The 13,843-nt window shown below is 43.7% G+C and overlaps 1 protein-coding gene across 2 annotated transcripts in view; it reads left to right on the forward strand.

Moving 5' to 3' along the window:
- LOC121577037 (furin) overlaps window positions 1-13,843 on the forward strand; it is a 199,419-nt gene that overhangs the window by 119,843 nt on the left and 65,733 nt on the right. The gene's annotated exons all lie outside the window — the stretch shown is intronic.

Here is a 13,843-nt window from a genome sequence, read left to right on the forward strand (position 1 = left end):
TTTTATATTGCCAAGAGTGTGCAAAGCTGTCATCAAGGCAAAGGGTGGCTATTTGAAGAATCTGAAATATAACATTTATTTTGATTTGTTGAACACTTTTTTGGTTACTACATCATTCCATATGTGTTATTTTATAGTTTTGATGTCTTCACTATTATTCTACAATGTAGAACATTTTACAAATAAAGAAAAACCATTGAATGAGTAGGTGTTCTAAAACTTTTGACCTTTAGTGTACATACATCCAAATGAGCGATGTGAAAATTGTGCAAGCGTATTTTGCAGGTTCACTACGTTGTGTAACACTGTGTTTCTCTCAGTAAAGGCCCTCAAGCAAGCCCTTGTCTTTCAGTCTGTCTGCCCTAATTTACAAACAGCAACAGCCCACAGCAGTCAAACAACACTGCTTCTCCGACACAGTGTCGTCCATTAATGACTTGTCAAGTCCTATGAAATACCAGAATGCCCTGTAACAGTGCTGCTCACAGCCCAGCCTCAGAGAGACTATCCTAGAGGTTCTTATCTATGTCGTTATCCCAATATTTATTTTCCCCCAAACCAATTAGGCCAGATGAATCAAATCAAATCCAATTGTATTTGTCACATGCGTTGTAAACAACAGGTGTAGACTAACAGTGAAATGCTTATTTACAGGCCATTCCCAACAATGCAGAGATAAATAAAGGAATAAAGGAATAAATACACAATGAGTAACGATAACTTGGCTATATACACTGGGTACCAGTACCGAGTCGATGTACAGGGGTACGAGGTAATTGAGGAAGATATGTACATGTGGGTAAGTATAAAGTGACTAGGCAACAGGATAGATAATAAACAGTAGCATCAGTGTATGTGAAGAGTTAGTGCAAAAAGGGTCAATGCATATAGTCCGGGTAGCTATTGGTTAACTATTTAAATAACTATTTAGCAGTCTTATGGCTTGTGGATAGAAGCTGTTCAGGGTCCTGTTGGTTCTAGTGTTGGTGCAGCGGCAGTGGTGCAGTCATGTTACACACCATCAAAGACTCTCTGCTCCCAATTTGAAAAGGCATTTTGTGTTTGCTTCGGTGGATCAGCCATGCTGCAGTAACAACATTAAGGAGTCACTCTTCCCCTCCTCCAGCTCCCCACCACCACTTCCACCACCACCTCAGAGCCTGAGCAACTTTGCCACATTGTTTGTAGCTAGTACAGTTGTTTATTTGCCCCTGGCTGATGCCAGCTCCTCTCTCCCGGCTTTTGGTGATTGAAGTAAAAAAGCACAAAAGTAAAAGGGGGCTTTCAACGCGCCTCCTCCTCAGCCCCTCTCACTTCCTCACCCTAACCCCAACGTGTGGCTGTGTCTTCTGCCATGGCTCCATCCCCCCTGGATGCGATGAGACACTGTTGCATTCCTCCCGCCTCTGAAACACACAGCAGGATTTGCCGCAAATCTCCCACTTTTTTTCTGGAACGAATGCCACAGAGTCTTTTTTCTTATATATATGTATTATTTTTGTAATTTTACCAAAATGTTCTCCCCAATTGGTAGTTACGATCTTGTCTCATCACTGCAACTCCCCAATGGGCTCGGCAGAGGCAAAGGTTGAGACATGCGTTCTACAAAACATGACCCGCCAAGCCGTGTTGCTTCTTAACACACTGCTCGCTTAACCCGGAAGCCAGCCACACCAACGTGTCGGAGGAAACACTGTTCAACTGACGATCGAAGTCAGCTTGCAGGCGCCCGGGTCGCCACAAGGAGTCACTAGAGCATGATGAGCCAAGGAAAGCCCCCGGCCAAACCCTCCCCTAACCCGGATAGCGCTGGGCCAATTGTGTGCCGCCCTATTGGGCTCCCGGTCACGTCTGGCTGTGACAGCCTGGGATCGAACCCCATGCTGTATTGGCGCCTCAGCACTGCAATACAGTGCCTTAGACCGCTGCGTCACTCTGAAGGCCCACACAGTCTTTTTGTTGTTGTTTGTTTTTCTCGTTTATTTTGTTTCAAAGCTTAACAGGATCTTGCAGTATGTCTAAATGAGTCTTTCATAACACTGTCTAAACATATTTCAGATAGAACAAAAATCTCTCCACAGCACGATATGGTTTACATTTCCCCAGACGTACTTTCTTTGAGCTGCCTCTACCTCTACCGTAAATACTGAAGAGATTCAATGCATTTTCCCCAGTGAACTGAAAACAATGGCTTTGCATTTTAAATCACCAAATGGTTTCCCTTCCCTTGAACAAGAACCCAGTCTTCTTCTTTTTAAGCTGCCTCTCTACTGTACATATTGAAGTGATTTAACAATGGATTGGCATTACCAAAAGCTTGTAAGTCCACTGTTTTCTTCTGCCTCTACAGAAGAGATTCCCTCTCTCTTTTCCTCACTGGGAGAAACGCAATTGGTTTGCATTGTCAAGGCCAAGGGCTTTCACTTTAACCAGGGACCTTGTTCCATCGTTGCCTGGAGTAGTATTAGCTCTGCCTAGCCCACCCCTGCCCCCCTGTCTGTTTGAGGCAGGCACCACTCAGTTCTGCTGACTAGGGAACACAGGACTATTCCCTGGTTGTTCAGCTTCTCCTAACCAGATCCACTGCTGCTGCTGCTGCATACAGTGCCCTGAAAAAGTGTTTGCCCCCTTTCTGATTTTCTCAGTTTTTTCATATTTTGGACACTGAATGTTATCAGATCTTCAACCAGAACCTAATATTAGATAAAGGGAACCCAAGTAAACAAATAACACAACATATTGATACTTTTTTCATTTATTTCATAAACAAAGTTATGCAACACCCAATGCCCCTGTGTGAAAAAGTAATTACCCCCTTACACCTTTAGCTGCAATGACTGCAACCAAACGCTTCCTGTAGTTGTTGATCAGTCTCTCACATTTTGGGCCTCTCTTCCATGCAGAACTGCTTTAACTCAGCTACATTGGTGGTTTGTCGAGCATGAACTGCTCGTTTCAGGTCCTGCCACAACATCTCAATCGGGTTTAGGTCTGGACTTTGACTATAGGCCATTTCAGAACTTTACATTTGTTGCTTTTGAGCCATTCTGGACTTGCTTGTGTGTTTTGGATCATTGTCTTTCTGCATATTCCAGCTGCACTTCAGCTCACGGATGGATGGCCTGACATTCTCCTTTAGAATTATCTGATACAGAGCAGAATTCATGGTTCCTTCAATGATGGCAAGTCGTCCGGGTCCTGAGGCAGCAAAGCATCCCCAAACCATCACACTACCACTACCATGCTTGACCGTTGGTTTGAAGTTGTGGAATGCAGTGTTTGGTTTTTGCCAGACATAAGAGAGACTGATCAATAACTGCAAGAAGTGTTTGGTTGCAGTCATTGCACAACCAGTTATTGAGTGTAAGGGGGGAATTACTTTTTCACACAGGGGCATTGGGTGTTGCATAAATTTGTTAATTAAATAAATGAAAAAAGTATAAACATTTTGTTTTTATTCATGCAGGTTCCCTTGATCTATTATTGGGTTTTGGTTAAAGATCTGATAACATTCAGTGTCAGAAATATGCAAAGATTGAGAAAATCTGAAACAGGGCAAATACTTTTTCACCGCACTGTATACACATGGTACCTAAACAAACACATGCATACACACACAGTACACACACATGCACATACAGTACAGACACAGTACACTACACACAGACTTCGGCTGGTGCTGTCAAGGCAATTATCCAGGACGGAATCAATTTATGACCGTGAAATGAGAAGCAAGTGTGTCTCTGTCAATAGCGCTGAGCACTGTGTTTGGAGTGACCTGAGAAGAAATTGTAGCATATGAGTTAAGTAAATCCCCATAGAGGCGTGCGGCCAGATGCTGAGTAATGCTCTCCGCCAACTCCACAATGGGATTATATGAATATTTTCATGGGGAGAAAAAGGAACAGTAGACTTAAGTCGGAAGCTTACGTCCCCTTCACCTGCCAAGGCTGGCTCATTTGTATTGGTGACACGCAAGGTTGGGTTTTGAATTTGCATCCATTTAGTACTTGTTCCGGGTAGATGCTTTGTACTGCAACTTGGCAGGACTGGTAGGTATTGTTGTTTCAAGCCAGGTGAGGCTCTCACCCGAGCAGGTAATTATTTTGTGCTCCATCATCTGAATGTTTGTCCTCTCTCAGTGCTTTCTCTCCTCCTCTCCTTCATTACAGTGCTGTCAATACTGTGGTTTGGAGATTGGAGAGGGTGAGAAGGGCCTGAGATTCTAGTAGTACCAGGTTTCAAGTTTCAAAGTTTGTTTGTCATGTGCACAGGATACAGCAGGTGTAAAACAGTTCAGTGAAATGCTTACTTACAAAGCTCTTTCCCAACAATGCAGTATTCAATATCTATGTGAGAGGAAATAATATGAAGGAAATAATAAAGTAATAATATAGGTTAAAAAAACAAAAACAAAATGCGAAAGAAGAAAAGGAAAAAAACACAAAATGCAAGCTCAGTGCCAGTACCATCATTACAATTTGCAGGGGTACTGGAGTAATTGAGGTAGATATGTTCATGTAAAAAGTGACTTGTATCAGGATAAATACTAATGGTAATAATAATCAATACTAATTAATTTAGCAGCAGCATAAGTGGGTGTGTGAGAGGGTGTTTGTGTGTGTGTGTGTGTGTGCGCGAGCGTGTGTTTGTGTGTGTGTGTGAGAATGTGTGGCTAGAGACCTGTGGGGGAGCATAGAGTCAGTGCAGATAGTCCGTGGGAGAGGATGGGCAGCTGTTGTTAGCTGTTCAGTATTCTTATGGCTTGGGGAAAGAAGCTGTATTGGAGATGTTGGTCCGAAACCCGATGCTCCGGTACTGCCTGCCGGACGGAAGCAGCCAGAACAGTCCATGGCATGGGTGACTGGAGTCTTTGCCAATTTTTCTGGCCTTTCTCAGACAACGCCTTGAATGAATGTCCTGAATGGCACTGGGCCATACGCACCACCCTCTGTAGAGCCTTGCGGTCGAGGGCAGGAAGTCCAGGATCCTTATAGAGGGAGGTGTTCAGTCAGAGGGTCCCTAGCTTGGTGATGAGCTGGGAGAGCACTAAGGTGTTGAACGCTGAGCTGTAGTCACTGAACAGCATTCTCACATACACTGAGTTCACAAAACATAAAGGACACCTTCCTAAAACCCAGCAGTGTTGCAGTTCTTGACACAAACCTGTGCACCTACTACCATATCCCGTTCAAAGGCACTTAAATATTTTGTCTTGCCCATTCACCCTCTGAATGGCACACATACAAAATCCATGTCTCAATTGTCTCAAAGCTTAAACACCCTTCTTTAACCTGTTTCCTACACTGATTGAAGTGGACATAACAAGTGACATCATTAAGGGATCATAGCTTTCACCTGGATTCACCTGGTCAGTCTATGTCATGGAAAGAGCAGGTGTCCTTAATGTTTTGTACACTCAGTGTAGGTATTCCTCTTGTAGGGGTGTGCCGATCTTGTCATACTCATATTCGTATCCATTTTATCACACTTGATACTCGTAATTGGATTTACTCGTGATCGGAAAACCCGGAAGTGCTTTTTTAATGCCGGCAAAGCCTATACCTCAAGTGCACATTACTGCGCTATCACTCAGACTTCATCTCAGAGTGCATCGTTATGTTCCTTCGCTCATTCACACACATTGTTCAAAGGTAAACGACCCCGACAGATCAAAAAAACACATGATTTACTTGCCTAGTCCTATGCAGTTATCAAAGAAATAGGCTAATGGGCTACTACTACCTGCATTCATTCCAGACACATATTTAGATGAAGGTAGACTAATTCGCTTGCCCCATATATTGTTTCACTTTCGAGAGGAGCAAAACTTTTCTCTCCTGACACTTATGCCGCAACATTTGTACAATCAAAATAAACAATCTACATTTGTAATTTTATTTTCTAATGATCTGTCACTCTGTAAACATGCCTGGGCAAGAATAAATAATAATAGCAAGCAAGCATGGGCTTGAATCATGACGACAGACATCGTCAGCAAGGGAATAATTATACCGACAGACAAAGTAGGCCTACTAAACAGCGCCAAGTAGACAGACAAAAACAACCATGTGGCCTCAGCAAAGTCGACAGGAAATAACTACACTGAACAAAAATATGAACGCAACATGTAAAGTGTTGGTCCCATGTTTCATGAGCTGAAATAAAATATCCCCGAAATGTTCCATACGCACAAAAAGCTTATTTCTCTCAAATTTGATGCACAAATTTGTTTACATCTTAGTGAGCATTTCTCCTTTGCCAAGATAATCCATCCACCTGACAGGTGTGGCATATCAAGAAGCTGATTAATTTAAACAGCATGATCATTACACAGATGCACCTTGTGGCAGGGCCAATAAAAGGCCACTCTAAAATTTGCAGTTTTGTCACACAACACAATGCCACAGATGTCTCATGTTTTGAGGGAGCGTGCAATTGGCATGCTGACTGCAGGAATGTCCACCAGAGCTGTTGCCAGAGAATTTAATGTTAATTTCTTTACTATAAGCCACCTCCAACGTTGTTTTAGAGAATTTGGCAGTACGTCCAACCGGCCTCACAACTGCAGACCACATGTATGGCGTCATGTGGGCGAGCGGTTTGCTGATGTCAACGTTGTGAACAGAGTGCCCCATGGTGGAGTTATGGTATGGGCAGGCATAAGCTACGGACAACGAACCCAATTGCATTTTATCAATGGCAATTTGAATGCACAGAGATACCGTGACGAGATCCTGAGGCCCATTGTCGTGCCATTCATCCGCTGCCATAACCCCATGTTTCAGCATGATAATGCACGGCCCCATATTGCAAGGATCTGTACACAATTCCTGGAAGCTGAACATTTTCCAGTTCTTCCATGGCCTGCATACTCACCAGACATGTCACCCATTGAGCATTTTTGGGATGCTCTGGATCGACGTGTACAACAGCGTGTTCCAGTTCCTCCCAATATCCAGCAAATTGGGGACAACGTTCCACAGGCCACAATCAACAGGCTGATCAACTCTATGCGAAGGAGATATGTCGCGCTGCATGAGGCAAATGGTGGTCACACCAGATACTGGCTGGTTTTCTGATCCACGCCCCTACCTTTTTTTTAAGGTGTCTGTGATCAACAGATGCATATCTGTATTCCCAGTCATGTGAAATCCATAGATTAGGGCATAATTAATTTATTTCAATTGACTGATTTCCTAATGAACTTTAACTCAGTAAAACCTTTGAAATTGTTGCATGTTGCGTTTATATTTTTGTTCAGTATATAAAAGCCTCCTTAATGTTTCTATCTGTAAAACTGATGAAGGCTAAGGACTGAAATGCGTTGGTTTATACTAACAATAAAGACGCACTTTTATCAACTTCCGCTGTCCACCAAGAGTTTCTGAATTTCCTCTTCACTCTCACAGGTGAGTTAAAATCAGTAGAGGCTGCTGATGGGAGGACGGCTCATAATAATGGCTTGAACGGAGCGAATGGAATGGCATCAAACATTAGAAACTATGTGTTTGATACCATTCCAACCATTCCGCTCCAGCCATTACCACAAGTCCGTCCTCCCCAATTAAGGTGCCACCAACCTCCTGTGGTTAAAATGATACAATGTATCGACTTTGATTGCGATGGTCACCGCTCAAAGTATACAAATGTAACAGCCAGAGCTAACCGGACACTAGCCCATTCATAAACGGTAATGCTAAACATATACCGTCTATTCACAAACCTGTCTGCCAACCAGGGCAAATGCACCGACGCTCCGACAAAGCTCTTTCTAAACATTGATACACCTTGCTTTCAATATGGTTTTGGAAACATTTGGAACTTAAAGCTGCAATATGTAACTTTTTGGGCGACCAGACCAAACTATCATAGAAATGTGAGTTATAGATCTGTCATTCTCTTTGAAAGCAAGTGTAAGAAGTGGTAGATCTGTTCTATGTGCACTATTTCTATGCTTCCCATACTTAGGTTTTGTTTTTGCATCTTTCACTTTCGATTTTGTACACCAGCTTCAAACAGCTGAAAATACAATGTTTTTGATAATTGAAAATATATTTCACAGCGGTTTAGATGGTACAATGATTCTCTACACCAGAGTTTCGCAAACTCGGTCGCAAACTATCATCTTATCTACCAACATAGACAGGGCTCTAACTCCTCTAGCTCCACAATGAGATAGGGTGCAGGCCAGGCAGCAGGCTTTTAGCCAGCCTGCCAGCTTAGTGGAGTCTGTCACTAGCACAGTCAGTGTAGTCAGCTCAGCTATCCCCATTGAGACCGTGTCTGTGCCTCGATCTAGGTTGAGCAAAACTAAACATGGCGGTTTTTGCCTTAGCAATCTCACTGCAATAAAGACCTCCTCCATTCCTGTCATTATTGAAAGAGATTGTGATATCTCACATCTCAAAATAGGGCTACTTAATGTTAGATCCCTCACTTCCAAGGCAGTTATGGTCAATGAACTAATCACTGATCATAATCTTGATGTGATTGGCCTGACTGAAACATGGCTTAAGGCTGATGAATTTACTGTGTTAAATGAGGCCTCTCCTCCTGGTTACACTAGTGACCATATCCCCCGTGCATCCCGCAAAGGCGGAGGTGTTGCTAACATTTACCATAAATGACTGCGTTTTCGTCTTTTGAGCTTCTAGTCATGAAATCAAATCAAATCAAATCAAATTGTATTGGCCACATGCGCCGAATACAACAGGTGCAGACATTACAGTGAAATGCTTACTTACAGCCCTTAACCAACAGTGCATTTATTTTTAATAAAAAAGTAAAATAAACAAACAACAAAAAAAGTGTTGAGAAAAAAAGTTAAATAAAATAACAGTAGGGAGGCTATATACAGTGGGGGAAAAAAGTATTTAGTCAGCCACCAATTGTGCAAGTTCTCCCACTTAAAAAGATGAGAGAGGCCTGTAATTTTCATAATAGGTACACGTCAACTATGACAGACAAAATGAGAAAAGAAAATCCAGAAAATCACATTGTAGGATCTTTTATGAATTTATTTGCAAATTATGGTGGAAAATACGTTTCTCAATACTTTGTTATATACCCTTTGTTGGCAATGACACAAGTCAAACGTTTTCTGTAAGTCTTCACAAGGTTTTCACACACTGTTGCTGGTATTTTGGCCCATTCCTTCATGCAGATCTCCTCTAGAGCAGTGATGTTTTGGGGCTGTCGCTGGGCAACACGGACTTTCAACTCCCTCCAAAGATTTTCTATGGGGTTGAGATCTGGAGACTGGCTAGGCCACTCCAGGACCTTGAAATGCTTCTTACGAAGCCACTCCTTCGTTGCCCGGGCGGTGTGTTTGGGATCATTGTCATGCTGAAAGACCCAGCCACGTTTCATCTTCAATGCCCTTGCTGATGGAAGGAGGTTTTCACTCAAAATCTCACGATACATGGCCCCATTCATTCTTTCCTTTACACAGATCAGTCGTCCTGGTCCCTTTGCAGAAAAACAGCCCCAAAACATGATGTTTCCACCCTCATGCTTCACAGTAGGTATGGTGTTATTTGGATGCAACTCAGCATTCTTTGTCCTCCAAACACGACGAGTTGAGTTTTTACCAAAAAGTTATATTTTGGTTTCATCTGACCATATGACATTCTCCCAATCCTCTTCTGGATCATCCAAATGCACTCTAGCAAACTTCAGACGGGCCTGGACATGTACTGGCTTAAGCAGGGGGACACGTCTGGCACTGCAGGATTTGAGTCCCTGGCGGCGTAGTGTGTTACTGATGGTAGGCTTTGTTACTTTGGTCCCAGCTCTCTGCAGGTCATTCACTAGGTCCCCCCGTGTGGTTCTGGGATTTTTGCTCACCGTTCTTGTGATCATTTTGACCCCACGGGGTGAGATCTTGCGTGGAGCCCCAGATCGAGGGAGATTATCAGTGGTCTTGTATGTCTTCCATTTCCTAATAATTGCTCCCACAGTTGATTTCTTCAAACCAAGCTGCTTACCTATTGCAGATTCAGTCTTCCCAGCCTGGTGCAGGTCTACAATTTTGTTTCTGGTGTCCTTTGACAGCTCTTTGGTCTTGGCCATAGTGGAGTTTGGAGTGTGACTGTTTGAGGTTGTGGACAGGTGTCTTTTATACTGATAACAAGTTCAAACAGGTGCCATTAATACAGGTAACGAGTGGAGGACAGAGGAGCCTCTTAAAGAAGAAGTTACAGGTCTGTGAGAGCCAGAAATCTTGCTTGTTTGTAGGTGACCAAATACTTATTTTCCACCATAATTTGCAAATAAATTCATTAAAAATACTACAATGTGATTTTCTGGATTTTTTTTCTCAATTTGTCTGTCATAGTTGACGTGTACCTATGATGAAAATTACAGGCCTCTCTCATCTTTTTAAGTGGGAGAACTTGCACAATTGGTGGCTGACTAAATACTTTTTTCCCCCACTGTATACAGGGGGGTACCGGTGCAGAGTCAATGTGCGGGGGCACCGGCTAGTTGAGGTAGTTGAAGTAATATGTACATGTGGGTAGAGTTAAAGTGACTATGCATAAATAATTAACAGAGTAGCAGCAGCGTAAAAAGATGGGGTGGGGGGGCAGTGCAAATAGTCTGGGTAGCCATGATTAGCTGTTCAGGAGTCTTATGGCTTGGGGTAGAAGCTGTTGAGAAGTCTTTTGGACCTAGACTTGGCACTCCGGGTACCGCTTGCCGTGCGGTAGCAGAGAGAACAGTCTATGACTAGGCTGGCTGGAGTCTTTGACAATTTTGAGGGACTTCCTCTGACACCGCCTGGTATAGAGGTCCTGGATGGCAGGAAGCTTGGCCCCAGTGATGTACTGGGCCGTACGCACTACCCTCTGTAGTGCCTTGCGGTCGGAGGCCAAGCAGTTGCCATACCAGGCGGTGATGCAACCAGTCAGGATGCTCTCGATGGTGCAGCTGTATAATTTTTTGAGGATCTGAGGACCCATGCCAAATCTTTTCAGTCTCCTGAGGGGGAATAGGCTTTGTCGTGCCCTCTTCACAACTGTCTTGGTGTGTTTGGACCATGATAGTTCGTTGGTGATGTGGACACCAAGGAACTTGAAGCTCTCAACCTGTTCCACTACAGCCCCGTCGATGAGAATGGGTGCGTGCTCCGTCCTCTTTTTTTTTCCCGTAGTCCACAATCATCTCCTTTGTCTTGGTCATGTTGAGGGAGAGGTTGTTATCCTGGCACCACACGGCCAGGTCTCTGACCTCCTCCCTATAGGCTGTCTCATCGTTGTCGGTGATCAGGCCTACCACTGTTGTGTCGTCGGCAAACTTAATGATGGTGTTGGAGTCGTGCCTGGCCATGCAGTCATGGGTGAACAGGGAGTACAGGAGGGGACTGAGCACGCACCCCTGAGGGGCCCCCGTGTTGAGGATCAGTGTGGCAGATGTGTTGTTACCTAATCTATGTAATCTATGCAGCCTACTCAATCACTTTTTATAGCTACTGTTTACAGGCCTCCTGGGCCGTATACAGAGTTCCTCACTGTGTTCCCTGAATTCCTATCTGATAGATTAATTATTAATGACTAATTATTACACCCTGAAACTGTGTGAAATGTGTTAGAATGTGTGAGTGTAGGACCAGGAAAGAATATGACATTGTGTTACTATTTAGCAATGTGAGTAAGAGTTAGGCCAGACAACAAAGGCTACAGGCAACTGAGAAACCAAGATAACTGAGGAATTTAGGGAGGAGAGAAACTGTTAGGCTTATAAAAGTGCATATAAAAATATTGTACGACCATTTTGTTTTAGAACGTTCTCATGAATAAAGCCTGATGATTGTATGCTGGGCTGCTTGGTCTGATTATTAGAGATTTACAACCTCTGGGATACAGACTGAGTAATAAGTTCATTTTTTAAACATTGGGATAGAAATTCACGTAACACTATCGGACCTTGTAGTCATGGCAGATAATATTTTTGGTGACTTTAATATTCACATGGAAAGGTCCACAGACCCACTCCAAAAGGCATTTGGAGCCATCATCGACTCAGTGGGTTTTGTACAACATGTCTCCGGACCTACTCATTGCCACACTCATACCCTGGATCTAGTTTTGTCCCGTGGAATAAATATTGTGGATCTAAATGTTTTTCCTCATAACCCTGGACTATCCAGTTTGGTATAGAGTTGTGATCTGATTTGCCGAAGGGGGGACGGACGAGGGAGGGCCTTGTATGCTTGCTTGTGGGTCGAATAACAGTGGTCCAGAATTTCTTCGCCTCTCGTGGCACAGGAGACGTGCTGGTAAAAGTCATACATCACACGTTTTATTAATGCAGAGTTAAAATCCCCAGCCACAATAAACGCAGCATCGGGGTGTGCGGTTTCCTGTTTGTTTAGAGCCTCGTACAGTTTGATGAGTGCCAACGTAGTGGCCTGAGATGGGATGTAAACAGCAGTGATGATAACAGATGTGAACTCTCTTGGGAAATAGATATACAGCATTTGATCATCTGTCTCTGGGCTAGGCCTTAATCCCTGTTACTGTATATCCTATCAATCGTGAGACACAGTGCACGTATACAGTGACACAGTTCAACTTTGGATCCCTTATTGGTGCACCTTGGTTAGTACGAGGGAGTTCCAGTATGCATTTGGCTCTGTGAGGAGAAGCAGCTAGCTGCAGCAGGTCTTCTCACATCCAAAGCACCGCACTGTGACACCCACCCACTGGCACAGTGATGTCTGAATGTCCTCCCTTTGTTTCCCCTCCCCTGAACAACCTTCACCTAAAGTTTGGACACCTCTTACTCCTGCAGGGATGGAGACAGTTATGTGATATGAAGAGAGAGAGCCTGGTATATAAAAAACATTTTCCCTCTTTCACTGCCTCTCTTTCTCTCTTTTACACAACTCAATCGAAAGTCTTGCCCCCGACTCCTAACCTTAAAGTTCAACACATAAAAAGTGCCCGTCTTTTCCATGGCCTGGCTATGTTGTTTACCATCTTCCTCTGTTTCTATCTGTCTGAGACCGTGTGTTTATTTTCCAGACAGCCCAGAGCTTTGAGATGATTCAACAGACAGACTTTAGGAGGTGATGTTAGCAGGCGCCGGCCTTCCACCTTCACACCTGATTCCTCTTTCTATCTCTTTATTTCTCTCTCTGTATGGATCTCTCTTTCTTTCTCTCTCTATCTGTCTCTTTTGCTTCTCTGTCTCTCTCTCTGTGTATGTTTGTTCCATTAATACCCTCAATGTCCAGAGAGAGGGACAAGAGGGCTGAGTGATTGAAATTGTGCCTGTGTGAGTGATGGAAGGCTGCTGTGCTCTTGCTCCAGCCACTTCAATAAGGCCCAAGGCAGTGAGCAGCAGAGATTGAGTCCTGCAGATGGTCTGAGCCCAGCCCCTGAACCCCCCAGCAGACCGGACACCATCCCCAATATACAGATACAGACACTGAGCAGACCTGATGAATGGCAGATTTAATCAGGTGTGTCAGTGGTGTGAGGAGTTAGTTCTTCCTCGGTGAGACACGGCACGTTTGTAATTGTCTGTCTCATTAGTTTGGCTTGCTTTGTTGCTTTGTTTAGAAGCCTATTTTTTCACTGGCTTTATCCAACGAGTCTCCTTTAAACCGCTGTCGACTGAATCACTTAATTATAGTTAAAGTGTCTGTCTCATTGGGTTGGCGTGCATCTTTTAAAGCCATTTTCAGAAACCTTATCATTCATTTAGCTAGTTTTATCGCATAAGCCTGGTCGAGTCGCCTAATGAGCGATTCTCTTTAGATGTGCAACCAGAGACGTGTGAGCACTGACAAGGGCAGTAGATTGCCCTCTTCCCAAGGCCTGAAAAAGAGAGAATT

This window comes from Coregonus clupeaformis, chromosome 11 (genome assembly GCF_020615455.1).
Source record: "Coregonus clupeaformis isolate EN_2021a chromosome 11, ASM2061545v1, whole genome shotgun sequence".
Lineage (NCBI taxonomy): Eukaryota > Metazoa > Chordata > Actinopteri > Salmoniformes > Salmonidae > Coregonus > Coregonus clupeaformis.